This window comes from Drosophila takahashii, chromosome 4 (assembly GCF_030179915.1).
Source record: "Drosophila takahashii strain IR98-3 E-12201 chromosome 4, DtakHiC1v2, whole genome shotgun sequence".
Lineage (NCBI taxonomy): Eukaryota > Metazoa > Arthropoda > Insecta > Diptera > Drosophilidae > Drosophila > Drosophila takahashii.
Genome location: NC_091682.1, coordinates 984711 through 999446, shown reverse-complemented (window position 1 = coordinate 999446; position 14736 = coordinate 984711). Strand labels below are relative to the sequence as shown.

General features: G+C 37.0%; 1 long non-coding RNA gene across 2 annotated transcripts; it reads right to left on the bottom strand.

Moving 5' to 3' along the window:
• Window positions 1–1498: 1498 nt before the first annotated feature.
• Window positions 1499–2220, bottom strand: LOC138913748 (uncharacterized). Of its 2 annotated transcripts, none has more exons than XR_011419574.1 (3): window positions 2117–2220; window positions 1703–1892; window positions 1499–1638 (listed from the first exon to the last, which is right to left on the bottom strand). It is a non-coding gene; the product is annotated as an uncharacterized lncRNA (long non-coding RNA). The 2 variants fall into 2 exon arrangements; XR_011419575.1 differs by having other exon boundaries at window positions 1703–1806; window positions 2117–2213.
• Between the last annotated feature and the right edge of the window lie 12516 nt (window positions 2221–14736).

Below are 14736 nucleotides of genomic sequence, written 5' to 3'. Positions count from 1 at the left end.
GGCATTTAAATGGTACAGCTTTTCAACAGGCGTCAGACTCGGATTGTCTATATAGATCGCCGTGAAAAGGTCCCGGAAAGTCGGCCAGCGAAGATAATCGCCTGAGAAAATCTCCGTATCGATCGGAGGAAGCTGACAGCCAAACGAAATGTAGTCTTGGGGAGACGATGCTGGAGGTTGAGATGATTTGGGGGAGCCCTGTTGTATTTGCTCGAGGATGTGAGCAGCAAATCTTTCGTATATGGAATACGTTTCGTTATATTTCGCCTTCAGGATGGATTTGGTGTCTGCGGCGCTGGTACCCGCAGCCACAATGCACTCGGAGCATGTGTCATATGCATCATTCACCTTTTGCCATAAGGAACTGACATGCTCGCGACGGATTTTAGATGCGGATAACGTTGGTGTGGGTGCACCCGGAAATTTTAAAGTGGCTTCAAAATGGCTCAGAGTGTCAGCTGTGACAATAAATTTATTAAGGGCGGTTTTTGCTTGAGAAGCCATTACGGACAGAAGTTTAAAATTTATTGCGAAATCGTTTACACGGAAATTATTGCGAATTGGAATTTAGGAACCAATTGAAAGTCCGTAGGGATATACGGTCACACTGTATTGTGTGGAGGAAACTGTATGGCGATTTGAAATAATTTCGAAAATAAGTATTTAAGTGTATGCACAAAATAAATAATTATTAAATTATGCAAAGGGAAAATATGGTCACACTGGTGCACGGATAGAAAAAAAAACAAGAGAGAACGCTATAGTCGGGTGCCCCGACTATCAGATACCCGTTACTCAGCTAAAGGGAGAGCGAAGGAGATGGAGAAAAACTTTGATCCGCCGTAACTTTTTAACGAATGGTCCGATTTAAAAAATTTCTTCTACATTTCGATAGGTAAACTGCATTTTTACTTTTCCAAAATATTGAAATTTTTAAAATCGTATATAAGCGATTGTGGGCGTTAGAGGGGGCGTGGCACCCTTTTGAAACAAACTTGCGCTGCGTAGGAACTCCTAGAATCTGCATGCAAAATGTCAATCTTCTAGCTTTTATAGTTTCCGAGATCTCAGCGTTCATACAGACAGACAGACGGACAGACAGACGGACAGACGGACAGACGGACATGGCTATCCCACCGGGAAAATTCCTCTGGAAAATAACATATTTTCAAGAGGTTTCTCCATAGAAGCGGAAGGGACTAAACCTCATTCACCCCTTACATTTCTTCCATCTCTGGTTTCAAAATACACGGGGGTGACACAAAAAGTAAGGGGGAAATGAGGTTTCTATCTGGATCTCTGGCAGAAGAATGCAGGACAAAATCCACTGGTTTTTCGACTTCCCGCATTATAGATTTTCCACACGTACCCAGTTATGGTTTTCCTCCACTTGCAATATCTGTTTTTCTACACCCTCCCAGTTTTGGTTTTTCCAGACCCTCGCAGTTTTGGTTTTGCACTGCTTTGCAGTATCTGATTTTCCACAATAAAAATCATGTTTTTTGTAATATTTGTTTGTGTATTTATTAATAATATTTACAATCGAAGCATTGGAACTACAAATTTTTAATGCCTGAAGCATTCCCGGGTTTTGCTTGGCCGAATGCAGTACTTAGATATCCATTTCTTGTCTGTCTTCTGAAAATATCAAACATAATTTAGATTGTAATGTAAGACCAGGAATAATAATAAGAGTAATTACCATTATTAGGTCTCCGCACAAAATTAAAGGATCTCTCCAGAAATTATGCCTGGTTTGCCATGGCCGATCATTTACCCTCTGTTCAGTTGTTTTATGTCGGGTATCTATATCAAAAACAATGAGAAGAAAAAAAAAATATGACAAACGCAGGCGCAACACTTCTGGTCCCAAGAAGTCTCAGTCGGCCTGGCTGAAATAAATGTAATATTTTGATTAAGTTAAACAACTAAGTTAGTACAACCATTTACCACTGGTAAAGAATAAAAACATTTCAAGTGTCACTGAAATGCAGAATTTGTGTTGAAGATAGCATCCGGAGGCTTATATTTATTAATGGCGAAAATATCTGTGATACTAACCTTTGTAACGCTGAAATAAAGGTTATAAAAAGACAAAATTCATTTTATCACTCACCTTTTTATTGTTTTTTAGATTAGAATTAACTATTTTCACTTTTTTTTCACTTTTTCCAACAAATTTAAAAATGATGTGACCCTGCATTATATTCTTGATAATACCATACAAAATGCAGATAAATGTGGCGTAAATTTCGTTGTAAAGTAGGGTCACACTTGGCTCCGATAAATATTTCGTTTAAACAATACTTTTCAGGGACCGTAATCATTAAAGGTTACGTATATTATAGGTATATTAGGCATTTTTCGTGTTATCAATACCACCAACACGAATTTTTATATTTTAACAACACTTAAAAATGGCTTACGCCACGATCTGACGATCAAATTATTTTATTTCACAGAAAATGTTTAAAAATGTAAAAAACAATAATTTTTTTCTTTGTAATTTAATGTAATTCCTTAATAAATGTGATTAAATATTTTAATCGTCTTACCGTGGCTTTTCTGTATAATTTTGTTGAATCCCACATTCACTCTTATTATTATTTGAAAAATGTTGAGTAAAATAAATTATTATTATCATTATAGACATTATGATAATAGTTATATAGTTTAATTTTTTGATTAACAATTATTAATATTTTTTCTACGAATTTTAAAATTACTAAAAATTAAAACTAAATGTGAGAACTAAGTTAACCAAATAATAAGGGTCCCAAATGACTTCCTTGAGGTACACCAGAGGTAACATTTATAGTTTTGGACGTTATATCATTATATTTCACCCTCTGAGTCAAGTTATTAAGTCCGCAACTGTTTTAATGTTTGCTGACGACGTTAAACTGTGTTTGTCTATGTCATTACCGGATTCTTGTTCTCGTCTTCAATTAGATCTTGACTATTTACAGACTTGGTGCAAACTCAATAATTTATATCTTAACTATTCTAAATGTAATGTTATGACCTTTTATCGTCGTAATCCGTCTTTGTATTCGTACTCCATTGACAGCAATGTCCTTCACCGTATTTCTACTATACAAGACCTGGGAGTTTTATTTGAGCATAAACTTTGTTTTAATGATCACATATCACTAATTTGTAATAAAGCTAGGAGCCTTTTAGCCTTTACGAAGCGTTGGTCTAAGGAGTTTGATGACCCGTATACAACCAAGCTTTTATATGTATCTCTTGTTCGCCCATCGTTAGAGTATTGTTCATGTATATGGTCACCGCAGACGTTAACTTGCCAAAATATGTTAGAGTCCGTTCAAAAGCAGTTTTTGTTATTTGCTCTAAGAGGTTTTAACTGGGACGCTAACCGTCGGTTGCCATCCTATAATGCCAGATTGCGTTTACTAGACATGCCCACCCTGATCAACCGTAGGATTTGTCACGGTGTTATGTTTATACACAAGTTAATAAATGGTGATGTCGACTCCTCCTTTCTCCTTAGTTCCCTAAACTGGAATGTGCCATGCAGGACAATTCGCCGGTATCGGCCTTTGTCTCTGCCATTTTGCAGGACAAACTTTGCCCTTAATGACCCTTTCCGTGTTCTTTGTGAAAAATATAATGATCTCAGTCACGTCTTGTTGTATGGAGTCTCTTCAGTGTCTAATTATAATAAGTTATTATTGTTATTGTCCTCAAATATGTAATTCAACGTGCCTACCACTCGATGTGAGCAAGGGCATATCGCTAAAAAATTCCCCTTATGTGGTTTGGCGTTCTAGTTATTAAATACATAATATTATAATGTTTCACAAGCAGTCCATTGCTTAATAAAATACAATACAATACAATACAATACAATATAGAGAAAAGCCGCGGTAAGACGATTAAAATATTTGATCGCATTTATCAAGGAATTACATTAAATTGCAAAGAAAACTATTGTTGTTTTTTACACTTTTAAACATTTTCTGTGAAATAAAATAATTTGATCGTCAGATCGTGGCCTAAGCCATTTTTAAGTGTTGTTAAAATATAAAAATTCGTGTTGGTGGTATTGATAACACGAAAAATGCCTAATATACCTATAATATACGTAACCTTTAATGATTACTGTCCCTGAAAAGTATTGTTTAAATATTTATTCGGCGCCAAAGTGTGACCCAACTTTACAACGAAATTTACCCCACATTTATCTGCATTTTGTATGGTATTATCAAGAATATAGTGCAGGGTCACATCATTTTTAAATTTGTTGGAAAAAGTGAAAATAGTTAATTCTAATCTAAAAAACAATAAAAAGGTGAGTGATAAAATAAATTTTGTCTTTTTATAACCTTTATTTCAGCGTTACAAAGGTTAGTATCACAGATATTTTCGCCATTAATAAATATAAGCCTCCGGATGCTATCTTCAACACAAATTCTGCATTTCAGTGACACTTGAAATGTTTTTATTCTTTACCAGTGGTAAATGGTGTGAGGTGTTCATTAAATGGTTGTATAAATAGTACTTCAGTACTAACTTAGTTGTTAGGCCGACTGAGACTTCTTGGGACCAGAAGTGTTGCGCCTGCGTTTGTCATATTTTTTTTTTCTTCTCATTGTTTTTGATATAGATACCCGACATAAAACAACTGAACAGAGGGTAAATGATCGGCCATGGCAAACCAGGCATAATTTCTGGAGAGATCCTTTAATTTTGTGCGGAGACCTAAAAATGGTAATTACTCTTATTATTATTCCTGGTCATATCTAAATTATCTAAATTATGTTTGATATTTTCAGAATACAGACAAGAAATGGATATCTAAGTACTGCATTCGGCCAAGCAAAACCCGGGAATGCTTCAGGCATTAAAAATTTGTAGTTCCAATGCTTCGATTGTAAATATTATTAATAAATACACAAACAAATATTACAAAAAACATGATTTTTATTGTGGAAAATCAGATACTGCAAAGCAGTGCAAAACCAAAACTGGGAGGGTGTAGAAAAACAGATATTGCAAGTGGAAGAAAACCATAACTGGGTACGTGTGGAAAATCTATAATGCGGGAAGTCGAAAAACCAGTGGATTTTGTCCTGCATTCTTCTGCCAGAGATCCAGATAGAAACCTCATTTCCCCCTTACTTTTTGTGTCACCCCCGTGTATTTTGAAACCAGAGACGGAAGAAATGTAAGGGGTGAATGAGGTTTTGTCCCTTCGGCTTGTATGGAGAAACCTCTTGAAAATATGTTATTTTCCAGAGGAATGTTCCCGCTGGGTGACTAAGGAATTGAGATTCGCTCAAATTCCAATTCAAGATAATACTGATATCTTTTTGCTAAAAGAATATTTCATTTACATTTCCACAACATACTTACATAAGACATTTTGTAACCGATTTTTGTGAACTAAAATTCGAATCGCATTGATAATATTAAAAGAACATTAAATATTCAAACCAATTGATTCTCTTGCTCTTTATTACACGTGCTCATATTGTTTAAACAAATTCAAATGTTTAAACAATTTGATTCACGGCTTCCCCGCCCACCTGCCTTTCCTATTATTATTATAATTCTAATCAAGGTGAAAAATTAATGTAAAAACAAAAATACTGAAACAAAATATCAATGATAAAATGCAGTAATTTGGAATTGCCTTTCTTGATGTCTTTTCTTAAATTAGTCAAATACATAAAGCAAAACAGTGCTCCGCATATTTGTTTCCCTTATAATAGTTGTATACTGTGGATACCTGTATACTGTGGATACCCGGTAGCAAATTCGCCAAGAGTTTTTGGTTTGTAATAGTTTAAATAAATAGTTTAAAAATTGCATCTTTAAAAAACAAAAAATAGAAATAGAAAATAAAAATAGACAATGTAGAACGAGGTAGCAATATCAACAGGATTTGTTTTAAGGGACCGATGAAATAAAAATAAGCCTAAAATTATCCTATCTCTGGCATTCATTTTTTTAAAATAAGAATTGGAGACATTAATTTTTTTTAACTGTCGAAGGATAAACATCCCATCACATTTTGAAGCGGTTGTAACATTTCAAGGCGAACTTAAATTAAAAATATTCCCTCAAATTTTTTAAATCTTAATCAAAATTATTATATTGGTTGTTTTTTTTCCAGAGTTAAACGCTAATCGATTTGGAATTGAATTACATACTTAACGCGGCGTGATAATCCATATTTTGGCAGTTTTTTGCTTTGTTTTCGATAAAATACTGCTTTGAAATTCATATTTTTGCACTCTTAATTCATACAAAAAAATGCATAAATTTATCTGGGTAAGAGCGAGACAGCAATAGTCAAAACTCTCCGAAATTGAAAAAGAGTTTAATATTTTTAACATGTAAATTTAATCAAATTCGTATCCTATCTATTTTTTTCTTAAAGAAATTTTTTTTTTAAATAATGTTTCTTGGCTTTAATGGCAATGGATTGGGAATTTTACTACATGCTCAACGCAGTATGACTTTCTATATTTTAATAATATGTTTTGGACAAAATACTAAGGTTTTGAATGAAATAAGTGTAAGGATTTGTGTCGAAAAAGGAATCTGTTTATTTCTGTTTTGTCCATCTGTTAACTTATGCAAACAATATGACAAACAATATGCAAACAATATGACAACTGGGAGTGAGCTAACCCCTTAAAAGGGTTTTTGCTTATTAGATGTTACGCTCAGAGCAAAACCTCTTTTTTCAGAGTTATTTCGGTTTCGGTTTCTACTGACTACTTTGCTCGGTCTGTTCAGGAAAACGGTCTTTTGTGAATGTATGAGTGTGTATGTGTGACCTGTTCAGTAATGCTTCAGTCGTAACATTGCTTTTTGATTATTAAAATTCAAAAGGGTAAGGAAAAATACGTAATGTGTACTTTCTAAAGCTGAATCTGTAAGATTAGCCCATTATTCTACATATTTTAAATAACTTACGATCCCAAAACTCCACTTTTGGCATATCTTTCTTATGTAGTAATTAATAACCAAATCCACGTAATAAGAAGCGAATCTTTTGAGCTGCAAGAAAAATTAGAGCTTTTTAACAGGTTAAACCTCCTTTAGCAGTTTCAAATTTTGTTTATGTAGCTTTAAATCAATTCCTAACTATTTAAGAATATCTTCACAACATTATTTGGTTTTATTCAAAATATTTCGAAAGATTTGAAGGAACGCGCGATCCATTTTGTAGGAATAGGCTTGGTTGGTATACTTTGAGCCATTTTTTATCTTAAGACTTATGGTAGTTCTCATTTATTCTTATGGTATAGCTTATTTGAAAGGTAATTCGTTTCTTTATGGCATTTCTTATTAAAGATAGTTCCTTATATAGTCAATAAATATATTGAAGCAAACAAAAAAATAGCAGCTAACCTAAATTCATAATACAATTTTATATACATTTATATGTACATTGTACAATGCAATTTTATAATTATCTTGATTTCCTATGTAAAATTTATGCACATATCACAGCAGGCCTATACTTTTTCCTTTCGAGAGAAAACCCATTTTTTTGACTTTTATTTAACAGTAGTCTTTCAAAAACCCTTTTAGGTGACTGTTAACTTAAAAGGGTCTCACCGAGTGGTTATTGAAAGACCGATTGCTTTGTTCGGTTGAGCCGAACGGTCGGACCGAAACCGACAAGCAAAACTAAAAAAGGGTTCCGCTCAGAGAGAGAGAGTTTGTGAGCAACATTTTTTTCGGTTTTGTCGAGATTAAACTGCCTTAGGAAAATCGGTTGACAGTTATTTGCAAGCTCTGGTTCCTATCTACCAATCCTAATCTAAAATTTTGCAATATCGCCTGGGGCAGTTTTCCCAGGCTTGTTCCCATATGCCCTCTGGGTAAAACGTTTGAGGCACGTGGTTCTTATTCAAATAGTTTACTTTTAGCTTCGTACAATTAATTTGGCACGTCCGCACAGCTCAGATCGCAAAACGGAAAAGATCGAGTGTGCAGAAAATATTTATGAATAGTCACGCTTACATCCAGTAAAGAGCTTTTATACGGGATCCTTCCAATCAATACAAGCATGTCCTGCGTGCGAAACAGACAACTATACTAATTCTCACTCTCTTGTATTTTGTTCCAAGCACAGTACTGTTTCGTAGCGATTTTTCTATGCGCGTGTCAATGACTTCCGTGAGCCCGAGATTGTACGATGGGCACCACATCGGCTACCGAATGTTAACGACAAGAAAAACGAAGTATGACAATCACCCGACTGTCAGTTGTGAAAAAAATAAGTAAGTGATGGATCTTAAGGGGATAAGAGGTGAAGCCTTTTTCCAAATATTCAAAGGTATGTACATTGTTACGTGGGTAGTCCTACAGGACTTGGGCCGAGGGAAAGCCATCCGATGTTCAGGCACCAATTTTGGCCGGCATAAGCTCGCCGGATGGGGTGGGTTCTTGGCAAGACTTTCTCCTCTCCAACATAACGAGAATAAATATTAAGATGCCTGAAAACTAGTAAGAGTTGTAAAGTCCGTCGGTCATCAGTCTACATTGCCCCACAAGCGTAGCTATCGCTTGATCGTAACACGATCGCGCAAAGTTTCAGCCACATTCCCTCACCTTCACACATTCGTGTGCCAAATGGATCTTTGCGGGCCGCGCAATACGATACCCTATTGTCAAGGTTGTCCGTCAAAAGTTATGTCATTGTTCTTCACATACTCCACTTATCGCGTCAGCACCCCATTGTTGAAAACATAGCACTTCATGGTCTTAAGTTCGTTTTCAATTTTATTGAAAAAAAATATAGGCTAGTGCAATTTATGAGTAATATTTTTATTGGGGATACATATGAATTTAATTGTAATTGACCAACAAAGTTAGTTAGCGGAGAGTATCGAATTTACCACCCGTACAAGGTGCACACATCAGCAAATTGCTGACTATTCACGACTACAAACGTCGCTCTGAGGGCTCTTGTGATTATTCATACAAACACAAGGCTAAAAAATCAAAGTTTTATTGTAAAAAGTTAACTTTGGTAACGATATAATTAAAAATAGCTAGATAAAGTAATCGTGGGTTTCTTAATTATTGTATTATTTTTCCATATATTAATCAGGCGGATGACAAAAGTACTAACTTTACTAAAAAATTTATTACCGTGGTACCGTGGCACAAACTATGGCAAGTGGGGAAAAGTCCAGACTGAAGGTCTCAATGTATAAAAGTTCTAAATCATTTATAGTAATAGGCGAATTCACTTTGGATAAAAGATACTTCACTTTAATATAAAAATGGGGTTCATTTCTAAGAGTGACTGCTGGGGCCTGATGGTTAATCATGGTGCACGGATATATATATGTATTCAATAAAGGAACCGTGTTCCGACAAACTTACCCCTTTAAGTCCTGGGCGATGAGATCTCGACGCGCTGGATCCTGGGCTTTTGAAGACATTAGAAACCAGGGCTGTGAACCACTCCGGAGCTGAACCACTCCGAACCGGAGTGGTTCACTTTTTTAGAAAACGAACCGAACCGTAAAACGAAGCGCCGAATTTTTTTATAATTGAACCGGAACCGAACCGGAACTTTTTTTTTTTGATATTTGGTTCGGTTCACGAAAAATGTATTTTGTGTGTTCGTGTTTTTTTTTCAACATTGTGGGGGGTTTTCTGATTATATTAACGTAAAGTTTATTTACTATGGGAAATAAAAATGCCCAAATATTTTGACTATGCAATGACTGCATCTAACTCAAACAATCTAATAATATATAACTATCATCTTCCAAAACTTTTCGCAGTATGACCACATTAAAATTACTAAATTAATAAAATTAATAAATCATAAATCTTGTAACTTTACTTATAAGTCCTAATGTTATGGTACATATTTCAATGAAAATACATGGAAATAAATGTTAACTTTATTATATCATTAAAAAAAAATTTATTTTTGTGAACCCTGGTTCGAACCTGAACCCTGCTCCGGCTCATCATTGAACCGGTTCGCAAACCGGAACATTATCTGTCGATTAGGTTTGAACCCCGAACCGAACCCATGCAAAAATAATATGGGTTCACAGCCCTGTTAGAAACATATATATGTCGCAGTTCTTGGAATTATTTAAATTATAGAAACCGTTGTCATATTTGGCGGGTATAAAAGCTGATTCCATAATTCCTAGAAGGCGACCTTTTCCTAGAATACAAAGTATTAGTTCTCTCTTGAGAGCGAGAGCGGAGTATTAGCGAGACGGAGTTGCCAGATCCTTTGAATTGGCATGACCGTCGAGTGTGGCCCGGTTACGCAAGAGCGAGAAAGGAATTCAGTGAGAGGGAAGATAAGCACGCAGGGAGAAGCGTTCTCGTTGCACGGACACTTCGATTCGAACTCTTGCCGCGATCTGGACTCGCTTCCCGAATTAAAATGAATAATACCGAAAATGTCAGTTCTCCGATATTAGAAGTGGGATCAGCCCTGCCCCAAGACAGTGCAAGTGTTATGGATGCATTGGAGGCTCAGAAACGTGCGTTGATGGAACCTGTGAAAAAAATGAACACAACAAGTGGGCCGGTATCGGAAGTGAAAAATACTTCAATAATGTTGCCAAAATTCGATCCTGATAGTGCGGGCGCTGATGCAAGTGCGTTGTGTAATATCGTCGAATTGATTTTCGCTGAGCACATGCTCACACGATGTGCTCTTGTCATGGCCCTAAGCAAAGCTATGCTAGGAAGTGCGTCACAGTGGTTAGCGCAAATTTGTTTCAGTGGCATGACCTGGCAGCAGTTCCAGGAATTGTTCGTGCAACGATTTGTCGGAATTGAGACCCCGGCTGCAACTTTGATGAACATTTTGAATGGGCGTCCTAGCCCAGGAGAGAATATTCCTGAATACGGTTGCCGCCTTGTGACGTCTCTTATGTCTAAATTCAAATCTATAGAATTGGAAGAACTCGTCGTGTCCATCGTTTTGAAACACCTATCCAACTTGGATCCTCGCCTTTTGAAATCGATGTTTACGGGTACCGTTAAAACCCGCAACGATCTACAACAACAATTAAAGGCGCATGTGTATGCAAGGCGAAGCGAATCTGTGGGTGGCCACGAAGTCGACAGGAAGAAGATGAAGATGCCATCTCAAGTTAAGTGTCATCACTGTGGGCGAATTGGGCATAAAATCGGCGACTGCCTAATAGGGTCTTCCCACAGAGCTCCATCCACCATCTGCCATAGTTAGGCGATGTTTTCTCGGTGCAACTCTGAATTCTTCCACTTGACTGTGAAATTTGGAACGATGAATGCGAGAACAAATCAAATCGATGGCGGGAAAAAATTAAATAATGCTCCAGCTCATTGTTTTTTGGGTTTTTTTTTTAATTATTTGTTGTTTGTTATGAGCGGAAAAGCGTTCGCAAGCAGGTTGCTATGTGTGGGCCAAAATGTAAGCTGTTGTGCGAACGAAAACATCAATGATTGCAGCAAGGTGTAAAAATATGTTCTGCACTTCGTAAATATAACTAATATTAATTAAAAGTGTACTTTGTACTCCTATAAAGTTCCAAAGTTGCTATAAATTACCAAAAACAGCACAAATTTGGTTTTGTTTACAAATTTTTCATATTAATATTGGCTAGGCAGAGGCGTAGTAAGAGCGGAGTGTGAGGTACGGGAGGTTAGGCTCCCTCCCAGTCAGCAATATGTATGCATACTCGTTGTAGGATTTGCTATAAACGTTCATATATGTTTTTAAACTATTTTCCTAATCTATTTATTGTATTATTCTAAAATAAAATTAGGAGAACGCAATTTTACGACAGTTTTCCCGAGTTGAAATGAGCAACTGCTCTTCAGTCAGCTGTTATTGGATGGTAGATGGTGGATGGGGTTCTGTGTGAACGCGAGTTTCACATTCGTCAAAAATCCCAATCGTTTCAAACGGATGGACCCTATGGGAAGAGGCTATAAAACGGCGAAGTGAAGACCGAAACCGGACCAGCGTAGCTTCAGGACAAAAGCCTCGTCCACAGAACAACAGGACATGCTTCAAATGCGGGGAGCTGGGACATTGCCCAAAGAATCGTCACAACCAACAAGAAGTCGACGCTGAGAAACGTGTGAACTTAGTGGTCATAGAACCTAAAGGCATTCTTAAACAATTTGGTGACTCCATTCCATTTTGTTTCGATTCAGGCGCTGAATGTTCTCTTGTAAAGGAAAGCGTAGCGGCGAAGTTACAAGGAAAACGTCTATCTAACTCAGTGGTTTTAAGGGGTATTGGATGTGAGCCTGTATATAGTACAATGCAGATCCTCTGTAATGTTAATGTATTGGATAAGTTTCTTAATTATACCCGTTACTCGTAGAGTAAAAGGGTATATTAGATTTGTGCAAATGTATGTAACAGGTAGAAGGAAGCGTTTCCGACCCTATAAACTATATATATTCTTGAACAGGGTCACTAGCCGAGTCGATCTAGCCATGTCCGTCTGTCCGTCTGTCCGTCTGTCTGTCTGTATGAACGCTGAGATCTCGGAAACTATAAAAGCTAGAAGATTGACATTTTGCATGCAGAATCTAGGAGTTCCTACGCAGCGCAAGTTTGTTTCAAAGGGGTACCACGCCCCTTCTAACGCCCACAATCGCTTGTATACGATTTTAAAAATTTCAATATTTCGGAAAAGTAAAAATGCAGTTTTGTGGTGCTTATCAATACCTTTCGAAACGTAGAAGAACTTTTTTAAATCGGACCATTCGTTAAAAAGTTACGGCGGATCAAAGTTTTTATCTCCTTCCCACTCCCTTCAGCTGAGTAACGGGTATCTGATAGTCGGGGCACCCGACTATAGCGTTCTCTCTTGTTTTGATATTCTTATTGGAGAGATATTTTAAGTCAAGGCTTTGGTGTTTTAATCGAAGCAAATAAATTCGAAATTTATAAATCGAAAATTTTGCAAGCGCTGTCGTACGATTCAAGTTTGGTAAATCGATTCAATTTCAATAATGATTTAAATGGGTTAGAAAAAGAAAGATTATCCGAAATATTGGGAAAATATTCTAAGTCGTTTATTAAAGGTATTCCACACACACGAGTAACAACAGGTCTACTTAGTATACGTCTTAGTGATCCGCATAAAACTGTTCAGTGTCGCCCATATAGGCTAGGTGAAGAAGAAAAGGCCAATGTAAGACGAATAATAGACGAATTGTTGTTCGCCAAAGTTATACGCCCGAGAAGTTCCCCTTTGCTAGCCCGATGATGCTGGTCAAAAAGAAGAATGGTACAATGGTATCGCTTATGCGTTGACTACAGGGAATTAAACTCAAATACCGTGGCGGATAAATATCCTTTACCACTCATTTCTGATCAAATAGCTCGTATGCGGGGAGCCATGTACTTTTCATGTTTAGATATGGCGAGTGGCTTTTATCAAATTCCAATTAGCCCTGACTCGATCGAACGTACGGCATTTGTAACGCCCGAGGGGCAGTATGAATTCCTCGCAATGCCGTTTGGGCTAAAAAACGCGCCATCGGTATTTCAACGCGCCATAATGAAGGCGTTGGGAGCGCTAGCCCATTCATTTGTCATCGTTTACATTGATGACGTTTTGATAGCCGCAGAAACAAAAAAACAGGCTATGGAAAGACTAGATCAAGTTCATCAAATTTTAATGGAAGCAGGTTTCTCCTTTAATATAAACAAGTGTACGTTCCTGACTTAGCAAATTGACTATTTTTGATCCCAAACACGACGTAGAGTTGCACACAGATGCACGTATGATTGGTTACGGGGCCATTTTGTTACACAGGATAGACAGGAAGCCGCATGTCATCGAGTACTTTAGGAAATGTACTACGCCAGTGGAGTCAAAATATCATTCGTACGAATTAGAAACCCTTGCTGTTGTAAATGCAGTAAATCACTTTTGACATTATCTACAAGGTCTAGAATTCGTCATCTTTACAGACTGCGATTCATTAAGGGCAAGTCGTTCCAAAGCATTGACACCTAGGGTACATCGGTAGTGGGGGTACTTGTAAGCCTTCCAATTTCGCATTGAGTATAGGAAAGGGGAAAGAATCGCACATGCTGATTTTTTAAGCCGTAATCCACTTCCCGCTGAAAAGAATACACAATTAGAAAAGGTAGTTGAAAAGAGAGTTAATCTGACGGGGGTCTCTGACAATTGGTTACTTGCTGAGCAGCAACGCGACCCAGAAGTATCGGAAATAATTGAAAAATTACAAAATGATGAGTTGGAGGAAGAACTACTTAAAACTTACGAGTTGAGGAGGGGCATGCTTCATCGAAAAAGTCAACGAAACGGTAGAACACGTTGCTTACCCGTAATACCCAGAGCTTACGGATGGGTTGTAGCTGTAATGCACTTAGGTTGGGAAAAGACATTAGACAAAGCTTATGCGCACTATTGGTTCGCCAATATGTCAAAATATGTAAGGCGTTTTGTGAAAAATTGTATTACTTGCAAACTATCAAAGGCGCCAAAAGGAAAAGTACAGGCAGAGCTCCATTCAATTCCAAAAGCTGTTATTCCATACTGGCATACTTTGCACATCGACATTACAGGAAAGCTGAGCGGCAGGAACGATCAAAAGGAATACGTAATTGTTATTATAGATGCTTTTACAAAATTCGTATACTTGCATCATACGTTGAACTTAGACACAGGAAACTGTATAAATGCCATGAAAACTGTTGTGCCGTTGTTTGGTTTGCTTATGCGTGTA